Source organism: Equus asinus, chromosome 2, assembly GCF_041296235.1.
Source record: "Equus asinus isolate D_3611 breed Donkey chromosome 2, EquAss-T2T_v2, whole genome shotgun sequence".
Classification (NCBI taxonomy): Eukaryota; Metazoa; Chordata; class Mammalia; order Perissodactyla; family Equidae; genus Equus; species Equus asinus.
Genome location: NC_091791.1, coordinates 158,929,550 through 158,948,407, shown reverse-complemented (window position 1 = coordinate 158,948,407; position 18,858 = coordinate 158,929,550). Strand labels below are relative to the sequence as shown.

At 37.1% G+C, this 18,858-nt stretch overlaps 1 long non-coding RNA gene across 4 annotated transcripts in view; it reads left to right on the top strand.

Moving 5' to 3' along the window:
• The window catches only part of LOC123283014 (uncharacterized), a 506,927-nt gene extending 500,279 nt beyond the window's left edge, over positions 1-6,648 (top strand). For 2 of the 4 annotated variants that reach the window (XR_011501269.1, XR_011501259.1), the window contains one exon: positions 5,428-6,648. This is a non-coding gene — a long non-coding RNA (uncharacterized lncRNA). The remainder of the gene's footprint in view (positions 1-5,427) is intronic. The other 2 variants (XR_011501265.1, XR_011501268.1) reach the window with 2 other exon arrangements.
• The last annotated feature ends 12,210 nt before the right edge of the window (positions 6,649-18,858 follow it).

Sequence of the window (18,858 nt, the reverse complement as noted above, 5' to 3'; positions counted from 1 at the left end):
GGAGAAATAGACAAATCCACAATCATAATAGGAAATTTTAACATCTCTCTCAGTATATGATAAACCATGAAGGTAGAAAATCAATAGATAAAAGATTTGAACACCAAGATTTAACAAATTTGATCTAATTGATGTGTATAGAACCCTAGACCCAATAACTACAAAATACACCTTATTTTCAGATGCACATGGAACATTTACCAAAACTTTTCTTAAACTAGGTCATAAAGCAAGTCTCAATAAATTTCAAAGGATTAAAATTGTATGGTGTATGTCCTCTAACCATAAGTTAAACTAAAAGTCAATAAGAAAATATTAATTACAAAACACCCAAATATTTTGAAATAAAGCAATAGATAAAATGAAGAAATCCAAAAATTGTTTTTGTGAAAGACAAATAAAAGTAACAACTCTCTACAAAGACAGATTTTAAAACAAGAAAAACACAACTTTAATAGGAATGAAAAATGGAATACTCCTATAGATGCTGCTGACATTACAAAACCAATAAGAGATTATGGTAAAGAATTTCACATCAATAAATTGGAAAGTCTAGATGAAAAGGCAGATATTACAAAGATAATAAGAGGATATGGTGAACAACTTATCAACAAATTTGAAAAATTAGATGAAATGGATAAATCTCTTGAAAAGCATATTACCAAAATGGACACAAGAAGAAACAGAAAAACTGCATAGTTCTGAATATTTAATTTAAAACCTTTCCACAAGGAAAATGTCTGGCCCAAATAGCTTACTGGCAAATTTTTTCAAATATCTAAAGAAAAAAAATAACACCAATGCTACACAAACTCTTCCAAGGGTAGAAAAAGAGGAATACTTTCCAATTCATTTTATGAGAATAGTGTAACTATGCATCCAAAACCTGAGAAGGACATTAAAAGACATGTTAACCATGTCAAGATGTTAAGGGGAAAACAATCCTATGAGTTCAGCAGATCCAGAAAATTTTGTGATAAAATTCAATACCCCATTATGATTTAAACACACACACACAAACACGCAAACATATAATCACCTCAGCAAACAAAGGAATCAAGAGGAACTTCTTTAATCTGATACAGGACGTTTACAATTTTAAAAAAACCCCTACAAATCTAGAGCAAACATTATGCTTCTTTTAAATACAGTACTAAAGGTCCTAGCTAGTGCAACAAGACAAGAAATGGAAATTAAAAGTATAGGGAGGGCATAAACTTCCAGTTATAAGATAAATACGTTCCAGGCATATACTACAGCAATACCACGTCATATACTTGAATGTTGCTAAGACAGTAGATCTTCAATGTTCTCACTACAAGAAAGAAATGGTAATTATGTGAGGGGACCGAGAGGTTAACTAACTCTCCTGGGGTAATCATTTCACACCATATAAGAGGCTCAAATCATTACAGTGTGCACCTTAAACTCACACAATGTTGTATGCCAATTATATCTCAATAAAGCTGGAAAAAATAAAGGTAAATGGAGTGGAAAGGTAGAAATAAAACTGTAATTATTCACAGAAAACATGATTGTGTTCCTAAAAACTCCAAAAGAGCCCACAAGATCCAAGAGAATTAATAAGTGAATTTAGTAAGTTCCCTGGCTGCAAGGTGAATCAATATATATAAATGAGTTGTCTTCTTATATAGCAGCAAAAGACATTTAGAAATTGAAACTTAAAACAATACCATTTACAAGAGTATAAAATAAAATCAAATACTAGGAATAAATCTAACAAAAAGTATGCAAATCCTCTGCACAGAAAACTATGAAAAACTATAAAACTAAAATAAGTGAGAAATATAATGCATTTATAGATTGTATTTTGGGAAAACTGCTATCCAATCTCAACCAAAATCCAAGAAAATTCCATTTTGCGGATAATGATAGATTCTAGAATTTTTACAGAAACACGAAGGATGAAGAATAACCAAAAGTCTAAAAGAAAAACATATCTAAAGGACTTACACTACCAGATAACAGACTTCTTCTAACTCTACATTAATTATTGGTACAGTGTGGTATTGGTACAAGGATAGACAAATAGACTAGTGGAACAGAACAGAGTGTCCAGAAATAGAGCCACAAATATGTAAGCACTTGATTCAAGACAAAGTTACTGCTGAAAAAACAGAGTTTCTAAAAACAATGTCAACAAAATTACCATTGTCTTAACTACTAATGTACCTAATCTTCATATGAATTTGAGAGATTTGGTCATACCATTTTACAGATAAGAAAAATATGAATTTTAACTCAAGGTGAATTCTCTATTTTTCTAAATACTGACAAGCCTTCTCCATCTTTTCAAAACTGAAATCAACTTTGACAAGCTTTCAATTTAATAAATTGACATTTTGATTATCACATAACTTAATTATATGTTTAGTGAGCTTTATTGGCATATTAAAATAATTACAAAGAGATTATAACTGAAATGGCATGTATTTTAATTCAAGGACATGATGAAAACCTTATATTAATGTCTATATTCACATTTGAACTTCAAAGTGTTAAACTTATTAACCTCCAAGGAATGTGTAAGAGATCGAATCTTCCTAAATATACAGTTTTCACATATAACACCATCTTGAAAACATCTGGACTTCACAGAAACCACGGGGTGAGAAATAATCCTTCAAGACCTAACACAACCACATTCCTATCAGGGTAAAAAGATTTTTTTTCAGAAAGTGTTTGATTTTTCTGTAAGTACAACTAAAATATAAATATATACAGCCCTGTTCCTAATGTAGCTATCTGATCTTTGTATACTTTTGGGGGAAGGTCAGGCAAACATTCTCTCTGAAGATTCAAAAACCTGCTTTTCCCCAGAGACAGAATCTCAGGGAGAATTTGATAGGCTGACAAAAGAGACAACCATTTGGTAGTGCATAGGTGTGGCTGAATATCAGTGGAAATTTAGAAAGTGGAAGAATTCTTTTCAGTTGAGATTTACAAACAGTATCCTTTATATCTTCCTGGTGCCTCGCTGTAAAACTGAGATAAGTTTGAACATTCATCAGCCAATAAAACACAGTAACTATATAGTAATGTAAGACAAGAACAAGGGGGAAAATCTTGTATGACAAAAAAAAAAGAATAATAAAAACATGAAAAATCACCATAATCATGAGAACTATTTTAAAACCCAAGTCTAATAAGTAAATCCCACAAGAAGTTCAACATCAGATTTTGCGGGGCATTTCTTCTGTAGGCAGCCCCTGATTTTGTGTTGCCATGGCTGATGTTGAAGTCACAAGCTCACCTCATAAGGGGAATGTATACTACATGTCCAGTTTGTTATAAGCTTTGCTATTTCCCCACCATGGGGTGTCTTCTCTGCTCACCAAGGGAGTCATGGGAGAGATGTCAGGGCAAAGGGCTGACTCAGCAAATTTGTGGAAACCAAGGCTCATGTTTCCTGTTCAAATTGAATCAGAACTTGATGAATAGAAGTTCACAAGGCAAAAGACTGAAGATAAGTGAACCTGAAAGAGATGCTGAGCAATAGGTGTCAAAGGGATGTTTCTCATCCTGGGGCCTGCTGCCACCAGGGCCGCTGCTATATGCCATTCCTGCCAACTCAGTAGGATTCAGGGATTTAGGCAGGCTCTTGATTGGAGCTCTCGCTCTACCACTTATTATAAGATCTCAGGTAAGCCACTTTCCCTCTAAGCCTCAGTTTCCCTAAATCCAAAATCAGGACAAAACACCTACCATAATTACCTCAGGGGTTTGAAACAAAAAAGATAAGGATATGGGAGCACTCCTTGGACTCACTTTTTTTTTTCTTTTGCTGAGGGAGTTTTCCTGAGCTAACATCCATTGTCAATCTTCCTCTTTTTGTATGTGAGTCGCCACCATAGCATGGCCACTGACAGATGAGTAATGTAGATCCATGCCTGGGAACTGAACCCAGGCCACGGAAGCAGACGCCAAACTTAACCACTAGGCCACCAGGACTGGCCCCGGACTCACTTCCTTATAAATGTGATTTCTGTCTTTGTACACATTTAGCAGTATCAGAGTACTGCTGAAACAGCTCTTGGGGAAGAATATGAGTGAAAACTCTTGGATTTAAGTCTTCTTTCAATTACTAACTAAGACTTTGGGTCAGATGGCACGATAGGCACTTAGGATACAGAGGTGAAAAATCACTGGGGCTTCTTCATCTTTCGGATGAAAAGTGCAGGCTAGATAATATCCACTAATATCCAGAGCCACTCCACGCAAGAGGATTATACACATGCAGCCTGTTGAGCCAAGGCTGAGCCCATGCGGTTTGCTTTGGACAGTAAAATATGAGTGAAAATGATATGTGTTCTCTCCACACAGGAATGTTAAGTTTCAGCACGTAGGTTGACTTATTCTTTTACTCTTTCCAAACCTCTCACATTGTCAAAAGATATATTAACCCCTTGAAAAAGCCACGCTGTCCATGTGGCTCAAGCAAGGATTGCATTTTATTGTTTTAAGGGTCCTGAGGTTTTAGGATTATTTTTTTCTGCAGAATAATCAACCTCATCTGTCCTGATAAAACAATGAAATGAGTTTTTTCTTAAACCTAAAGTTGTTTAATTTAAGGACTGGACTTTCTTTTGAGTTTATATTCTTCCTACATTTTTATACTCTCATAAAATACCCTTTCTTTTATGAAATGATTATCATGCTGTTAGGAGTGGAATTCCAAAATGTTGGAATGACATAAATATAATAAATTACATGAATACAATAAAAATGTACCACATGACTGCTTTTAGGAGAAAACAATTATCTCTAATAACTGCTAAAATATTGCCTTCAAAAGATTTGCCAATCCAGCCTTATGTCATAAGATTTTGGACTTTCTACGTGAGAACACAAATCAGGTTTTGGGTTTCACACTGGGAACCAAACCGTGATAACTTTGTTCATGACCTTGAAACACAATGACAGGTCTCTGAATATCTCATTGTTAGAATCTCATATGGACAGAGCAAAGGTGAGGTATATTGGATGACTGCTCTTCCTATGTTAAAGCATTTCAAGGCCATATTACAATTTACTGTCTTCAAACACCTGCCCACATATTTTAAGCAGTGTGAAAACTGTTGTGTAATTCCTGTATAATTAAAAGACTTCTGATCAAACACCAAACAATCGAGGATTCAAGTCTGTTTGAAAGGAGGTTTAGGCTAGAAGACTGAATTTTTAGAAAAATAAGGGAGAATTCTAGAACCTATATCAAAGACTGCTATGGAATGGGCAGTTTCATTTAATGAGTGGAGTGGATTGGAGGGGAGGAATAGAGGAAGGGGCTGGGGAGAAGGTCGAGAATTGCCAAACTCGGCTTAGCTTGGCACTTGCCAATTCAGAATCCCGGAGGCCTCCCTGGAGCCCTGGTGTGCCTAATTCCTTGTGTTTTCGTTTTCCTTTTAGATGCCTTTCCAGTGGAGCTAACAAAAAACAAAACAAAATAAAACAGTCTCCAACATACTAAACAGCTGTCGCCAAGATCAGAAAGCATCAGAAAAGACCCTAAAAGAGTTGTCTAATCCCCAAGGAAGAGCTTGTTTAAGTGCAGAAGTGCTTGCAGCAGAAACTTTCGAAATTTCAGGGAGTGGAATTTTATTGTCAGAACTTTCAATAAAAGTGCAGCTGCAGATCCTGGGAGCATTAAATAAAAATTGCCAACAAGCTGTCTTACCTGTGTGCACTCCACGGAAAGAAAGGGCAATTGTGAGCAAGTCGCGCTTGTACGTCAGTCAAAACTCTGACAGCTACCCTGTGAAGTTTGACAAGCTGCCATGTGCTCGACTACCTAAGATACTCTTAACTGAACCATAAAAAGACAAATAAATTAGTAATTGTATCCCTCCTGTCAATGTCCTTTTTCGTGAACTTCTCAAGCTGTTGGTTAACATTGTCTGGAATGACTTACCAATGTATTCTTAGCTTTCTTAGAAAAGGCAGATACACTTGATTTTTTCCAAATTGTTTTTTGAATTGATTTAAGAAAATGATACAGATATTACCCATTTCTGGACCTCTCGTTTTACTCCCTGGTCTGCCTCCTCCCATTAGGAAATCAGACCAATAAGATTAACATAATCTTTCTTGGAATTGACTGTTCTTTTTAAATAGATCCCATGATAGACATGTGTAAAAATCAATAACAGGCTCCTCATTTGTCAAAGCTAATGACTAAACTCATTTTGAAGTTCAATAGTGGTTACTGAAGAGTGGCCACACATTATATATCTAATCCTGTAGGTCTCTCCACTTATTCCGCAGAAGAACAGAGAAAAAGGAGCCTTTGTTCCTTGAGGCACAATAAAAAAGCTTGTGTCTCCATTTTACTTGTACATATTCATTTTTCTTCCAAACTATGGCTATTTCTTGATAGTCCAAGCGAAGATGTTAAAGGAAATAAAATGAAGAATTAATCTTACAATTTGTAACACCTTCCCCCTTTTATTTACCAGTTAGATTACGAGCTCCTTCAATACTCTCCATCTTAACTCCTTGAGGTTATGGGCCATGTCCTACATATTTTTAATATCCCCAGAGAGACTAACGTAGCAACTTGGTTACAGGTTAGCACAAAATAAAGATTTGGTTGAATTAAACAGAATTGCATTATCCAATATCTTGGTCCCTGGCATAGCAGTTATCTTAGAGCAGACATTCATATCCAGGGTAAAATGCAAAAGATGCAGCTTTCTGGCAGACTCTTCTGTGACAGACTCCCTGCATCACAGCGTGGTGTAAGCAGGGTTTGCTTCTGAGGTGTTCCTGCTACTTCCCAAAAAACCTTTTCCTAGAACCGCAGAAGGGTGAAAACTGACAGCTTCTAATATAACATCCTCCTCCCTTTTACATATCCTCTGATTATAGGTGGACGCCAGCAACAAAGCATCCTAAAATCCAGAATACAGATGTGGATGAAACACATTCATGGCATATAGCCCCTAACTAATTGAGATTAGATTTTCAGTTATTATTAATAAAGGCAATATCTTATATCTGTGTAATGCTTTATGCTTTACATAGTTTCTTCATATATATCATCTCATTTCCCAAACCCAAATCAGAACACTAATACATATTTCCTCCATTTCCCTAGAAATTCCAAATTGTGGTTGACTATTCTGTATTTCTCATTTCATCAGCGAGTTGCCTTTTTCTGGGCTCCAGGTTGTATATTGTATTGCGTGCCCATTGGACACAGCCATCTCATGGAATCAATAGGTCAGATACAATTTGAAACTCCCTAGGCAATGGATTTTAAAAACTGCTTGAGGGTGGGGGAGAGAGACAGGAGGAAAAGGAATCCACAGAAACAATAACTGAAGTGGAGTGATACATTGATGATGGGAGCTGGAGAACTCCTGTTCTTTATAATAGCTTCTCAGGGGAGAAGCCGCCCTTTTCCAGAAGGAGGTGTCCTGGGAATAGCAGAGCCACTGCCACTCCATTCTTTTGATGAACAGAAACCTTATCAGTGTAATTCCTCTTGAGAGTTGAAGAGCGAAGGAAGCAGTTTAAAGACTTTTGAAAATTTTGGGTTTGAGGGGAAGAAAGCCCAGCACTCGGCTTGTTCATTTGGAATATCTCCTATGAAGGGGAGGGTAATCTGCCAAATTTAGGACCCTCTCCAATCTCACAGATACTGACAGCGATCTAAGTTTGGCACGCATGCGTTTATCCTTGCCAGGGGAGAGAGGAAGCAATGAAGTGAAAAGGATGCTGAATGAATTAAATACAAAGTATAAAAACAAAAACACTTGCCTCCAACATAAATATCACAATGTGATCATATTTTCAATCGCAGCCATGCAGTGAGGATGTCAAAGCATCAGTCATTAATTAAATAGCATAAATCATTTTGACTTAAGACACAGACACCTTGCAGTTTGTAATTTAAAAAGTGTTGCATGGCTTTGTCTCTCTCATTACAAGACTATGAGGTTTGAAAAATGAAGAAAGCAGGGGAAACTTACACTGTCTCACATCATGGCTTTGTGGCATATATGAGGCAAAACAGGCTTTTTAAAAAATATGTATAGTCACAGAATCCTCAAAGCCATAATTATCTGGTAGCATAGGAGGAGGATTCTAAAGCCTTTTCATGTTCAACAATAGGCTATTTGTGTGGAACAAAAAAATCTGGGTTTATAAGGAAAAGCACTGTCATGTAATTAGCACCTCTCAATTGTGTTGTATACATGTATTTAAAAAAAAATATTGATATTTTGCCCCAGTGGCTTTATCCAACAATGGTTTGTTTCCAGCTCACAGTCCATGTCCACCGTGGGGTGGCAGGGGCTCTGCTTGTTGTAGTCACAGAGAAGCTCAGGCTGAGGGAGGCTCCACCATAACTCTTGCTTCCATGGCCACTTAGTCAGGAAAAGAGAGAAAGTGACTCATGCTGGCTATTAACATTTCCACCTGGAAGTGACACATGTTTGGTTTATTCACTTTTTTGTTACCAAAGTATGTTCACTCCTATTTTTTAAATGGAGGTATAATTTATGTACAACAAAATTCATACATTTTAAATATTCAATGATTTTTAGTAAGTTTACAGAGTTATGCAACTATTAGCTCGATCCAATTTTAGAACATTTTTCACACCACAAAAAGATCCTGCATGCCATTTGCCATCTACCCCCATTCCCACGCCAGGCCCAGGCAACCAATAGTCTACTTTCTGTCTCTACATATTAGCTTTTTCTGGACATTTAGGATAACTAGAGTCATAAAATAGCTTGCCTTTTTCATCTGGTGCCTTTCACTTAGTGTACTGTTTTTGAGGTCCATTGAGGTTGCAGGTATTAGTAATTGTTCCTTTTTATTGCTGAGAGGTAGTATATTGTATTGATATAGAACATTTTATCTTTTCACCCAAAATTGGACATCTGGAGTGTTTCTGCTTTTGGCTATCACGAATAATGCTGTTATATTTGCATACAAGTCATGGTGGGGAAATATCCCCTTTTTAAAAAGAGGTACTTAGTAGTGTAATAAGATGGGGAAATTTTTATTCTCCATCAATTCCTTATGAGAAGTCCATTGTTTTTGAGAGATGTGCGAGTGTAGGGTAGAAGTCTCTGTATACTCTCCACTTTAAATCCATTGCTGCTTGGTACCGAGGCTTCCCAGACAGAAAAATAAGTCAGAGAATCTAGGCACTTTCTCTGGGAAGAGTCTGAGGGAGGAAACATCAGATAAGGGGCAACAAAAAGAAAATTAGGAGAGGGAGGCAACCATAGCTAGGATGGAATTTTGTTATAAGATAAGCATTGTGATATACACATTACACAACTACCTCTGTGTGGCTTACAACATCTTTGGTAACACCTGCATTTTTTCATTAAGCTTTGTGTGTAGGTAGATTCTTTAGCAGGAACTCCAATGGGAACTGACTTCTATGTCTGGGTGGATGCAGTAGACATTCTTGGTTATATACCAAAAGCATTGGCCTATTCTCCTTTCTTAATGATGCTCAGCTTTCATTCAGGTGTCTATCCCTTAATCACAGTTTTTCTGCTGGAGGAAAGATGACTCCACCCACTTAAGGCATTCTATTTTACCGGCCATAGTTATAGCTTCAGTGGTGGGCATGTGACCTTAGCTACTACAATTAGGATGATGTTTAGGAATTTCGCTGGAATTTTGAAAGGAAGACTCTCTCACAGGGACTTGAATGAAGAAGGATGCAGCCTTGGTTGTGTCCTATGACCACGAGGGAGCCAGGCTTAGATGAAGCTTACAATGTGAACAGCAGAGCACTGAGATAACAGTGTTGGGACACTGAAGTAACTAACCTTCACTTTTCAATTCCATTTCCCAATTAGGTAAGCCAGTAAAGCTCCCATAATGTTTAAGCCCCTTACTGTTTGAGTTGGGATTTTTATTCCTTGCCACGTAAAGATTTCAAACTGACAGATATTTGGAGTAAAACTAAACACAGCAGAGTTGTAGGAGGCAGAAGCCCTGGGGACCCTGAGACTGTAAATTTTGGAAATTAGCAGATATCATAGGCTGTGGAATTGTCCGGAGTCTGGGCCAATTATACCCTGAAATCCAAAGGGCAAGAAGGCCCCAGCTGATATATAGGTTACATTCGTATCTTTCCACAGTGTTTTTGTAACCAGTATGTAGTGGACATTAAAGAGCTAAAAGTGCTTTGACCTATCTCTGGGATACCTGGGGAGATGTGCCCTTTGATCTTGTACAGCAAGCAGTAGGGACCTTTTAAAGGCAGAAAATCAGAATGTCCTGCCATAGCAACAAGATTTGTTTTGTTTCCCTCCCCAACCGCCTGATAAATGAATCTCCTCTTCCTCCGTTTATTGGAGAATCCTCTGTACATGTATATGACAGCACTTATGCTGCACACATCATGTGTTTCCTTGCTTGTCACCCAACTGGACTGGGAATCTTTGCAGACAAAGATAGCACTATTACTCCATGTATATTTAGTGTCTAGTATACCACCAGGACAGTAATAGGATACTCAGTAAATTTGTTTTACAAAATGAGTCTACATGCTTATATTTTTCCTTCAAAACCATAGGCTTTCTTATAAGAGACAGCCTCGTTTCGTAGTAGAAAGAGAAACAATACAAAAAGCTGTGATTTGTAAAGTCAATGTATTTCTACTTTGGCTAATAACTAGAAAAGCTGGATAAAATATGAAAAACATCTGTTTGGAGTCATCAAAGAATTTCTGGGGAATTCATAACTCAAGGAACCAAAATCCTGAGTAGAAGAGTTCACTGTGGTGATCCCAACAGTATGCTTACTACTTTTTCCTTGAAGGATATGCCAGTTCTTAAGCAGTGCAGGACAGAGGCTGAGAAGCCAGGAAAGAGTAGCTGCTATGAGAAGAACTATGAACAAAATGTTGGTGATCTCATGGGACTAAGGAGACAAAAGTTAGAGTTAGATCTTCTAAGAAAACTGGGATTAAGCCACCAAGAGCCTGGAGAAAAGAGAGGATAGAGAAGTGAGCCTGTCCGTCCACATTCATTTCCCTTTTGAATTAATTTGCCAGTTCTGAAGCTGTGTGGTATAAAAGGCAGATGGAACACTCAACAAAACTTTTAGTTGTCCCCACTGCTTTGAAGACAAAAAGGTGAGTTCAGGACCTAGCAAATATGAGAGGCCCTGGTAAACCCCCAGGCTCTCATTTGTGGCCCCAGGGGGTCTTCACCATAGGTGTTGAGGTAAATAGAGGTAGGAATGATACTAGGAGCTCTGAAACTCAGTCTGAGATCAAATCTTCTCCTCATTGGATTTAAATGTCTACCTCTACTCTAGTAGCTTACCAGAAAAAAATGCAAATCCTCTGAGTGAGAGACAACATCCACTGTCTATAATTTCTCATACACAAAGTCTGTCATTCAAAGATTACCTAACATGCCAGGAAAGAGGACACAAAGGAAAAACAGACTATAGAAACAGACCTACAGCTGACCAAGACAGTGGTTTAATACAACTGGGATAAACATGTTAAAAAAATGAGTAAAATGATGAAGGATTTCACTATATATATATATATATGTGTGTGTGTGTGTGTGTGTGTGTACATATGTATATGTGTGTGTATATATATAGATATATATTCTGTAAAAAGAATTGAATGAAAATTCTGAAACTGAAAAATACAATTACTGAAACTAAAAACATCACATGTAGATTTAATATCAGCTTGGATAAAGGAAAAGAATGAATATAAACTATTCAAACTGACACATGGAGAATAAAAAAGAGGGCTGGTACAGAAAATATCAATAGAGACAGAGGAGACATTTTTTTTAAAAGGTCTAACCTATATGCAATTATAATCCCAGAATGGTAGGAGGCAGGGAATAAACAGAAGCTATTTTTAAAGAGAATGGCCAATAATTTTTCAAAACTAACAGAAGGTATTATGCCAAAGATTCAAGTTCTACAACCCTAAAAAGGATAAAATACATAGAAAAATACTGAAGTATATCATAGCAGACATGTTTAAAATCAAAGACAAAGAGAAAGTCTTAATAGCAGTTAAAGGAAAAAATGCACTTTGCCTTCAAAGGAGCAACATTAAGACTTACAGCTGGTTTCTCAATAGAAATGGTGGACTCTGAAGAAATAGAGTGCTGTCTGCAAAGTTCTTGGAGAAATTAAAACTTTATACTTAGGATTTTATATCTAATGATAATAACTTTCAACACGAAGGCAAAATAATATTTTTAGGCAAAAATATGCATAGGGATTTGTCTCCAGTATATCTACATTGAAGTAGATATTAAAGGAAGTTCTTTAGGTAGAAGGAAATGATCCTGGTTTAAAACTCCAAAATGCAGGAAGAGATGAAGATCAACAGAAACGACAAAAAATGTAGTATAATGACTACACAAAACAATGATAATGCTGCCTTGTGGGGTTTAAGATATTTTTGGAATTAAAGTGCATGACTCAAAAAGGGGGCAAGAGGGGTGTTCTAAGGCTTTAGAATTGCTTGAAAAGTGGTTAAAAATTACTAACTTATAAATCACATGAGACAAACCGAAAACTAATGTAAGATGACAGAAAAAAGTAAGAAATCACATTAAATATAACTGGACAATAATTACTAAAGTAGGCTAAAACAAAAATATACAGTACTTGTGAGAGGCACATCTTAAATACAAAAATGAAAGTAAAAAGTTGAAAACAGGAATACCATGAAAACACTAACCAAAAGAAAGCTCATGAGGACAAAGTAGACTTTAGGCAAAATTCAAAACCAAAATTAAAGAGGAATATTTCATAATGATTAAAGTTCAGTCTGTAAGGAAAAGACAACAATTCTAAATTTTTATGCAGCTAATAACGTATCTCCAAAATATGTAGACCTTAGGCAAGATTCAATACTAAAACCAAAGAGGAATATTTCATAATGATTAAAAGTTCAATCTAGAGGGAGAAAATAATAATTCTAAAATTTTATACACCTAATAACAGTTTCAAAATGTATAGGACCAAAAAAAAAGAGAAACAGAAGTCTGCAATCTTATTATGAGACCATCAGCAACTGATAATGTGCAGTAACAAGCAGACAAAGAATCCATATGAATGTAGAAAACAGAATCACAACAGAAATTTAAAAATTGCCCTTACTGACATACACAGGACATATTCTGAACAATGGCAGAATGGACATGTTTTTCAAGTACACATAGAATTTTTGCCAAAATTGACCATATGCTAGGCCATAAAACAAGTCTTCAAAAATTGTGGAGAATTAAAATTATAAAGAGCATGCTCTCTGATCATAAGACAATATACTGGGTTGCTTCTGAGGGAATTCCGTTGGGACCTATTCAATGTTGGTCACTATAGCAGTGGCTGAAACTAGAAATAGATGGAGCAGAGAGGATCTGAAGTGATACATAAGGAGGTGTCCCAAATACTTGTCCTTTTGTGTGTGCAAGTATTTCTAGGTGTTAGGGTAAATAGTCATATTTTTAGACTGTCAGTTAATGGAAAAGGTAGCTGGACAAATCAAGGAGAACAAGAGATATATGCACACACACGCATGCGCAAACACACACACACACGCCTGCCCTTAAAATGGTGGGGGAGCAGGCCCAGTTTGGAATGGCCTACCAATCGCATGTATCCCGTCACTCTTGTTAACACTTTGTTACTTTGCTTGTGTTTACTTGAGTGACTGTATAATGAGACTCCGGTAGCTATGCTGTGCTGGATATAACTAGAACTCGTACTGGGTCCTTTTACTCTCTCCTGCCTTTTTTTTTCTTTTAACTAATTTAAGTTTGCCCTCTCTCCGCTGGAGGCTTGGAAGAAATTTTTCAAAAGATAGGTAAAGAAGTCTAAACATTGCTAATTCAGAGGATAGGCTGTGCAAGTCTTCATCCTAGTTACATTTAATCAAATAACTTAGGGTTAACTTATGGGGACCTGAGCCTTCCCACAGAGCCCGTTTACCTCTATTCCCCAAATATCAGCTACAACATGAATAATAGGGACACAATAAGAAAGGGCTGAAATAAATGCATTTTCAACATGATGGAAAACAGAGAGAAGTTGGTGAGAAATTCTTTGAGGGGAGAGTGGGAATCAGGGAAAACTTCCTTTTAACTGAGTTCTAAAGAATCATTAGGACTTTATAGATGAATCTGGGCACGTAAAGGGAAAGAGGCTGACCACAAACAAGGGCACAGGGGTTTGGATATACATAAAACATTCAAGAAGTGGTGAGTTGGTGAGTTTTCTACTGTGGGTACAGCACAGAGTGAATGAGAGGAAGGAAATGAGAAGAAAGAGATGTTGGGTGCAGGTGTGGAAAGTCTTGCTCAGTTTATTAACATATTTGGCTGTTATGCTGGAAGCTGAGGTGAGTCAATAAAGGATTTTAAGTATGGAAGAATCATGATTGAAGGAAAGTTTTCCAACAATCATTCTGGTCACAGTAAGGAAAACAAAGTGAGGAGAAATTAGAATTATGGTTTATGGGCATATTTCAGAAAAGAGATAAGAGTTTGAATCTGAGCAGTGACAGAGAAAACGAGCAGAATGAGGTTATTTGGGATCAAAGGCATCTTAAAGGTAGAATCAAAGAACTTGGTGACTGAATATGATAAGTAAGCGAAAAGAGTTAAGAATAATGTTGATGTTTCTAGCATGGCCTACAGGGTAGATGGAAATACTGTCAGCCCACGTGGAGTTCAAGAAATGGGTGCAGCCTGAAAAGAGGGTGCTGTAAAGAGGTCTTGTGTCATAAAAGCTACATGGTTACAACTGAGAATATCTTTAGAGAATAATAGAATGATCTCTTCTAGGTAATTTTTCTCCCAAGCTGAAGCAGCAATTATTGTAACAGTTTTAATATTACATGAGGTTTATATTGGGATATACATAGTTTTTAAAAGGTCTGGAAATGACAATAGGAGCAGGATGGTAGAATGGAAAAGCATTAAATTATAAATCAGAAGTCATCGTCTTCATCAGCCACCTGGCTGACCTTAGACAAACAACTTGATGTCTCCAGATCTTCATTTCATCCTTTGTGAAATGGGAGTAATAATGCTTTCTCTTCACTCATCTCACTGTGTGAGGACCAAGTGAGATGACACATTTTTAGTGAAAATTACAAAGTGCAACATAAATGGTGTGATAGCATTTTATTGTGTCATTTGTCAGTATGATAACTAAAAAAATAATCTTGATTGAAAATAATTTCTCAAAATATTTTCAGGGAAAAAGATTTAAATTCTAGAGAAGGGTTTAGTTACAGTGGAGGGTTTCTTTCTCTTTCTCTTTTTTTTCAATTCCTGAATATGGCAAATCTTCCGTCTGCCCAAATATTAAATCTATGAGGCTACAAACGTGACATTTCACATGGTATACATTATAAAAACAAACCCTGAAACATTTGTCTGGGGCAAAATAAAAGAAATTGAAAAATTGAAGATGTCAAGCTTTTTTACTTAATGCAAGATATTCCCATTATTTCCTTTCCTTTTAATAAAGTTCACACTTAGTTGCTCTCTTGAAAACCAATTCTTCCTAAAGCTTCTCTCTTTATCTTTAATATGACTCTTTTCTGAAGCTCTCATTTCTGTCCTGGCAGCATTATTACATATCTTACAGAATCGAGCATTAGAGATTAATTATATGTGAAGTACATCTGATAGCTCTGGGGTTTCTCTGGGTAGTCGTGAAGGCTACCCACTGGTGTCATAAACGCTGCGTAAATTTAATTAAAATGTAGCTATTTCATTGGGTCTACTATATGCAAGGAGGGCCTCTGGTCTTCTGCAAAAAAAAACAAGAATGATCTAAAAACTTGCAAAGTTAAAGGAACAAAATACCCTGTGGTGGGGGAGAGGCTGCCGGAACAGCTGGGCACAGAGTAGAGAAGGCTAACAGACAGAGGGAGAAGGTACCCGATGTAACAGTAACTCCTTCCAATTTAACCAAGCCCCTTCTGAGTGCTTCAAAGTCAGAGAAAATCCCAAGTGCACTTTCAGCTCTCTTTCGGCTGATTACTCAGAAAGCCCCAGGGGGCTGTAAGCAGATAGGAGTCTACACCATAGTGATTCAATGGCATCTCATCCTCCCAAATACCCAAATGAGCATTTCCACCCTGACTTCTCCCTGGCACTTCTCCAATAGTGAATAAACCTGAACAGCCAAAAGTGTCAAGTTCAACATCCAGAGCCTGACCAGGAGACCCGTCTGCAGCTTATAAGCCTTATCTTATACATCTGTGAAGAATGGGTCAGGGCATTTGATTCTCTGGAGAAATAACTTTCTTTGAAAGCCCCAGAAAATTCAGTTTGTCCCTTTTTTATTTTCTATACGAGTAGCAAGTAGCCACAATGTGATCTGAAAATGGAAAGCAGACATTCTATAAAATGACTTCTGTAAAAGTAGCACAGGACCCGTGCTAATCGTTTGGAGGAAGTGTGTAATAACAGTAATAATAATTGCCAGCATTTATTTCATGTTACTGTGTGCCAAATATATGTGTTATTTCCAGCCCTCACACCGATTCTGGAAAGAACATACCACCAGACTGTAGTGCAATGAGCATAAGTTTTTTTTCTCCTCAAAGCCCCAGTACGTAGTTATATATCCTAGTTGTACATCCTTCTAGTTATTCTATGTGGGATGTCACCACAGTATGGCTTGATGAGCAGTGTGTAGGTCCGTGCCCGGCATCTGAACCTGCAAACCCTGGACCATCAAAGCAGAGCACACAAAGCAGAACACAGAACCGCTGTGCCACCGGGCTGGCACCCCAAGTATAAGTTTTGAAGAGAGACAAAAATGGTTTGAATCTGGGCTCAGCTACATTCTGGCTCTCTGAATCTCAATTTCTTTACCTATTAACTAATATTTGGCTGGTGAGTTCTAAGTGATGCTTAAATGAGTGACTATGTATACATATCTATACACACATATATATACGTATATACGTATCTCCCCAACACATTGTCTGGCAAACAGTGGGAGTTCCACAATATTAATTCCCATCTTAGTCTTCAGTAAGACTATGTGGATCTCAATTATTTTTCGAAAATTCTCTAAGGATAGGGATTTTGTGATTCTTCCACTGGTAGTAGCTTCTACTAGTGTTTAATTAATTTTGTAATGTAGAGTTTTCTCCTATCCAACATCAAGATGTGCATCATGTGAGAGAAACAGCTGTTCTATGCTAGATGAGTCACTGTTTCTTTATTTTATTTGGCATGTATGGAGAGCTGTAGACTAACCCTGTATTAGAACATCTCTTTATTCTTGTTAGTTTGGCGTGTGTGAGTAAAAATAGGGAATGGGGGAGGAAATGAATTTTGACATTTAACTAGGTCCAGTCAAGATGGTGATGTTGGAAGGTCCTGAACTCACCTCCTCCCATAGGCATACCAAATCTACAGCTACATATGGAACAATTTCCTCTGAAAAAAACCTAAAAACCAGCTGAGCAGCTCCTGCACATTGGATGAACAAGCAAAACCCCACATCAAAGTGGGTAGCAGAGGCTGACACATGACCTTGACCTAAACCCCACCCAGTGCAGAGACCCACAATTGGGAGGGAACTCAAAACAGGGAGCTTCTCCCTGAGGAGCAAAGAGTTTGAACCCCACATCACACACCCCAACTTTTAAGACCTGCACCTGAAAGACAAGCCCCCAAAACATCTAGCTTTGAAAACCAGTGGAGCTTATGTCTAGGAGACCTGCAAGTGTTGGCGATGATATGGAGAAAAGGGAACTCTTTCATATTGTTGGTGGGAATGTAAATTGGTGCAGCCGCTATTGAAAACAGTATGGAGGTTCCTCAAGAAATTAAAAATAGAGTTACCATATGATCCAGCAATTGCTGGGTATTTATTCAAAGAAAACAAAGACACTAACTTGAAAAGATACATGCACCTCCATGTTCATTGCAGCATTATTTATCATAGGCAAAATATGGAAACAACCTCAGTGAGCATCGATGGAGGAATGAATAAATAAAATGTGGTAAATATGTACAGTGGAATATCGTTAGTCCATAAAATAAAATGAAATCTTGCTGTGTGCCACAACATGGAAGGACCTTGAGGGCATTATGATAAATGAAATGTCACACAGTGAACGAATACCAGGTGATCTTACCTATGTGGTGATTGGTTGTTGCCAAAGGCAGGTGGTAGGGCATGGGCAAAATAGGTGAATGGGGTCAAAAGGTATAAACTTCCAGTTATAAAATAAATGCCATGGGGATGTAATGTCATACATGCAGACTATAGTGAATACAGTGTTGCACATTTGAAAGTTGTTAAGAGAGTAGACCTTAAAAGCTCTCATAAGAAAAAAATTTTTGTAACTATATAGTGTGATGAATGTTGACGAAACTTATCGTGGTGATTGTTTTGCAATATACACAAGTGTTGAATCACTATGTTCTACCTCTGAAACACATATAATGTTATATGTCAATTATACTTCAATAAAAAAAAAGTCAGAAAAAAAATTTAACTAGATCCTATATGAGATTCTCTTTTGATCAGAATTACTTTTGTCCAGGATATTTTTTTCCTTTGTTCTCACAGCTGTCATCCTGAATCCTGGGACATCTCCTTTGTCCTTTATCCATAGATGTAAGACACAGAGATCCTGAAGAACTCTCATTCCATATAAGGTCAAGAGCTGTCCAAACTTTCAGTCTGGAGTGAGGGTTGAGAGGTGTAGGCAAGGTTGGAAAGAGGACACGAGGTAGATTCTCTCTGTTCTTACCACAGCTGTTGACATAGTAGTGGAAAATGATAAAATTCCTTAGAATTAGTCTCTGCAATTTTTAAATTCTCCATTCTTGGATA